Raw genomic sequence first — 5,620 nt, 5'->3', positions numbered from 1 at the left:
AGAAAGCCATAAGTGGTGCTGTGGCTCAAGTGGTAGAGTGCTAGCCTTGAACTGAAGAGCTGAGGGACAGCAACCAGGCCCAGAGTTCAGGCCCACGACTGGACCCCTCCCCCCAAAAAAAGAAGTCACTGTTGCCCTGTCATAGAAGGTGTCAAGGAAGGTGGCTCAGTGCTCTGAATAGAGCTAGAGATGGCAGCTGTATAGGGGGAAGAAATGGAGGGCCTAGAAGTGTTCAATCTGTCCTTCACTAGACATTCTACTGGGTGAAAGGCCTTCAGAAACACAGTCGTGAAGCTGGCAGCCACCATGCTGAACAGCTAGCTCAATGCAGCTTAAGTGCATCAAAATGGCACTGGAGCCAGGCAATAGAAAAAAAGCCACAGATGAGAAAAAGTCTTAGGCTCAAGTGACGAACTCAGAGCCTAATAGTCAATGGCAGAGGGCAGACAGCTGGGTCCGCAACAAAGCCTCTATGATGTTTTAAGTATGAAGAGCACGGCTGTGGGGCCAGATGTGATGGCTCCACATGCCTGTGGCCCCAACACACAGGAGGAGCCCCAGCTTGAGGCTAGCCTGGGTTATATATGTATGTCAAGAAACCAAAAGTCTCATATAACTGTGTCTTGGTAACAGACAAAATCTCTACCTTTAGTTCATTTATCTTGCTATTGAAGGAGAGAGACAATAAACACATAAACTAATGTCTGTGCATTTGGTCCAAAGAAAATGTAAAACAGCAATAGACAAAATATGATGAGAGAGAGCAGAAAGTGTCCGAACAGATGATCAGGGAGGCTGATCTTTGGTAGGAGTTTGCACTGAGTCCTGAGCCACGAAAATCTGCAAGTTATGGGAAGAAGTAAAAACAGAGCAGGTCATGGGATCTACAAGCCCTGAGCAGCTGAACAGGCTTAGCCCAGGTGGGCAGAGGGAATGCAGAGGCTCAGGCCAGGGCCAGGAGGTTAATTCGTGAGAGAGTGAGGCAAGATGTAATGGTAGGAATGTGAGACAAAGCAAAATTACTCACCTCCTGGCCAGGAAGCAAAAGAGAGAGAGAGTAAAGGGGATCCCATAAGCCCCTCTAGAGCACAGAACAATGCCCTAAAGACCTCCCACTAGGCACCGTGGGTTTGTATTGTTATTATAAAGGTGATGCACAGAGCCATTACAGTTATATAACATAGTCAGCTAATGAGTATGTTTCTTTTCTTTTCTTTCTTCCTTTCTTCCTTTTTTTTGTTCGATTGTGGGGCTTGAACTCTGGGCCTGGGTGCTCTCCCTGAATTCTTTTGCTCAAGGCTAGCACTTTACACTTGAGCTACATACAGTGGCACTTCCATTTTCTGATGTTTAACTGGAAATAAGAGTCACACAGACTTTCCTGTCCCTTCTGGCTTTGAATTCTGGTTCTCAGATCTTAGCCTCCTGAATAGTTGGGGATTAACAGGCATGAGCCACCAGCACCTGGCTATGAGTACATTTCTTTTTAGACAATGTCATCCCTTCCCTGCTCTCTCCACTTCAGATATATTTTTAAAGGTAAACGAGGACCTATGGCATGGCTATGCACTGCTTTTTAAAGGTTACCACCTCCCAGTAACACCACCCTAAGATGAAGCCTTTAGCAAATGGACCTTTTAGAAGAACAAGTAACAGACTATAGCATTGGGTAGATTATGAACATTCAACATTTATTACTCACAGTTTTGAAGGCCTGGAACTCCAAGATCAAGGTACCAGCTGGTCCAGTATCTGGTGAGGACTCTTCCTATTAGATGACCTACACATCTCCTGTGTTAGAAGGGACAAATATGCTCCTTCAGCTTTTGTGTATGTGTGTGTGTGTGTGTATATATGTACCAGTCTCAAGGACTTTCCTGCCTGAGCTGGCTTTGAACTAAGATCCTCAGATCTCAGCCTCGTGAGTATCTAGGATTGCAGATGTGAGCCACTAGCACCCAACTCCTTCAGCATCTTTTATAAGACACTCATTCTGTTCCTCAGGTCTCCACCCATGACTAAAAAATCTTCCATATCATTTCTCTGATTCCACCCCATTAGAGATTCCATTTCAACATGAATTGGGGTAGGGGTATGTGTGTGTGTATATGGGGTGAGGTAGGGGGACACAAACATTCTCTCTATAGCAGATAATTATGGTGATTGTGGTATTCTCCTTTCCACCAGGACTTTGTGGAAGTAAATTATCAAAATCCAGACACACCCTTGATGCCAGCCACCTACCATGCTTGGCTCAGGACACATGGTCTTAGAAATGTTTCATTCAATCCAGATCCTTAACATTTGAGAGGTCAAAGAATACCTTGAGAACCTAAAGAAAGCTACTGATGCCTTACAAAGATGTGTAGTCTAAGTTTTAAATAAAATTCCTAGTAACTGGGGGGGGGGGGACACGGAGTCCCTGAAACACATTCCAGAATACTCAAGTAAGGAGGCACTGCCAGAGAAGATAGTCAGCTAGATCCCCTAATCATCTCTCCAAATGTATTAATTTGTAATTTAAGGCTCTGGAATCGCTCTGTATTACTAACATTTATTTTGCTCTCTTATCATGCTCTGCCCTTGAGACAGTTGTGAAATTAGCTTCAGAGAAGAATTCAGATGGGCAGGTGTGTCTCTTGCCTATGTGGCAGTCTATCAGGAGTTAGGCCCAGGGTACAGAATAAGGTGATATCGCTTTGAAAATTCAAATTAAATGACTCAACCCTCAGCTCAATTATAATGGAAACTCAGTTCTTGATTATGAGGCTATTCTCCCCTAAATCATTTCTGAAAACCCTAAGGAATGATTTCATGGCAGTGAAGCATCTTTCTTGCTGCCTTTTCCATCCAAGTACTAGCCCTGCTTGCCCTCACTTAGCTTCTGAGGTGGGACAAGATGGGGGCATGTTTGGTTGGTCTGGCCATAGACTTCTAGCTTCTTCCCAAATCCATCCCACCAGAGGTAGCCATCCTACCAGAGGCAGCCCTGGTACTGGTCAAGTCATAAATGCTCCTTAGACCGAACAAGGCAATGGTACAATGAGGACTTCTCTTAAGAAACAAGGCGCTGGTGGCTTATGCCTGGAATCCTAGCTATTCAGCAGGCTGAGATCTGAAGATCAAGGTTCAAAGCCAGCCGGGACAGGAAAGTCTGTGAGAGTTTTATCTCTAGTTAACCACCAGAAAACTGAAGTGAAGCCATGGCTCAAAGTGGTAGAGAGCTAACCTTGAACAAAAGAAGTCTGGGACAGCACCCTGGCCCTGAGTTCAAGCTCCATGACTGACAAAAAACCCAAAAACTCTCTAGAATCACAGCTGTTATTGGACTGAGGATGGTGTCTGTATGGTATTGCTCAAGAATCACAGATGCTTTTGGACTGATGATGGTGTATATATGGTGTTGCTTAAGTGGTGGTAAGCAAGTCTGTCATTGCATGGGGAGTTCAGGTAGGTGCTTGTGAACTTGCTAGAACAGTAATATAAGTATAGAAATTAGGTATAGTTACTTATGCATTAAACTACTAAAACGACAGATTAAAAAATGAGCCCAAGAGTTTGAGGCAAGCCTGAACAGCAAGGTGAGATCTTGTCCTTTAAAAAGGAATGCTAGGTGCTGGTGGTTCACACCTGTAATCCTAGTTACTCAGGAGACTGAGATCTGAGGATCACGGTTTAAAGCCAGCCTGGGCAGGAAAGTCTGTGAGACTCTTATCTCTAATAAACCACCAGAAAACCAGAAGTGGCACCGTGGCTCAAGTGGTAGAACACTAGCCTTGAGCTGAAGAGCTCAAGGACAGTGCCCAGGCCCAGAGTTCAAGTAACCAAAAAATAAAGGAAGGAAGGAAGGAAGGAAGGAAGGAAGGAAGGAAGGAAGGAAGGAAGGAAAAGAGAGGGACAGACGGAGGAAGGAAGGAAAAGATTTCAAGCCAGAATATATCTTTCTATCTTATGCATTCTTTTAACAACTGCAGCAGTATACATCTAGCCTACAGATTAAGTAAATAAGCTGGAGTCAAGAGTCAAGATAGGGGCTAGAAATGTAGCTTGGTGGTAGAGTGCTTGCCAAGCATGCATGAAGCCCTGGGTTCAATTCCTCAGTACCACATAAACAGAAAAAGCCAGAAGTAGTGCTGTGGATCAAGTGGCGAAATGCTAGCCTTGAGCAAAAGAAGCTCTGAGATAGTGCTCAGGCCCAGAGTTCAAGCCCCAGGACTGGCAAAGACAAAGAAAAAAAAGAGAAAAAAAAAGAGACAAGATAGAGAGGTTTGTTCCAAAGATCATTTTTTTTACTCTTCTTTAGGATCCAACGTAACAAGTGTGGTACACAAGTACCTTGGTGAGGGATGAAAAATAAATCGAATTCACAACAATAAATAAATAAATATTTTAAAAAAATTATTAAGTATATTAATTATATAAAACAATGGATTTCTTTATGCTATTATTATATATGTATACAATACACTTAGATCATGTTTGTGTATCTTTTATGGAAGTCCATAATTATATCAAATAAGAAATGGTTTATAAACAATACTTCTCTTATTTCTCCTGTTCTTGTGGTCTGGTCACTTTTCCTTCTGGCCTTTTTTTCACATCTGCAGGCAAATGCTGTGGCAGGAATGTTCTAGCTGGCTCCAAACGGATCTCTCCTCCTGTTTTTTGGGGAGGATCGTTGGACTCAGTAAGGACATTGGGACAGGGTCACTTCTTTCTCCATATTGTCTTGGAACTTCTCTCTCTAGGGTTTTCCACACGGACTTTCCAGCTGCGTTGGCTATCTTCTTATCTGACCATTTGGAGTTCCTAAAAATGCCAAAATGGACTAGTCAAACCTTCTTGAGTGTTTAGGTCTTATTTCCACTTCAGTGCAATCCTGTAGATTCTGTTGACTACAGAGCCAACTTGGATGGATGTGGAGAGCCTTCACAAAGCTGTGGCCATCTATGAGGTTAGTAGGTGTCTTATGTATAGACCAGCTTCAATACCATACCAACCAGGGTCCAATCAGGAAGCAGAAAGGTATGATGCAGAAAGGAGCACTGAGAAATGGAAAAGAATGAGAACTGAGAAAGAGATTCTCCAGAGGAGAGGTTGGAAAGGTGAGACTGGAGGAGTCAGAGCCTACAAGGGAGGCGGGAAGTAGGGCAATAGGGTGGGAGTAAATGCACTGTATTTAAACACTGCTTCTGCTGCAGTGTTTTTGGAAGTAAGTTCATTTTGACATTTTGTCAAAAATGTTCATTTTGTCCTTTAAGATCAAAACTCTTGGGAAAGCTGAAGCAACTCATAAAGAATAGTACAGTAAAGAATTACCTGGCCCCCACAGTAGACATTTTGCATGAAAGAGATCAACTTTAGTTGTGTTAATCATTTGCAGTTTTGCAGTCTATTACTACCACATGAAAAAAAACCCTAGCCCCTCTGATACCAGCAGCTATCAAAGATACCATGTCTTCAAAGACAAAGTATAAAACTTCTATGTGATGATTAAAAAAAAGTTACAAAATTTTTAAAAGACTGTCATGTCTCTCTCTAATAAGCTATGCTTTCTATCTCTTCCCTTTCCTTTTCTTCTATTTCTTTCTTTCTTTCTTTTATTTATTTATTTTTTTTT

Source organism: Dipodomys ordii, unplaced genomic scaffold, assembly GCF_000151885.1.
Source record: "Dipodomys ordii isolate 6190 unplaced genomic scaffold, Dord_2.0 Scaffold17, whole genome shotgun sequence".
In the NCBI taxonomy this organism is placed as follows: domain Eukaryota; kingdom Metazoa; phylum Chordata; class Mammalia; order Rodentia; family Heteromyidae; genus Dipodomys; species Dipodomys ordii.
Note: the sequence above shows the minus strand (reverse complement) of the source record.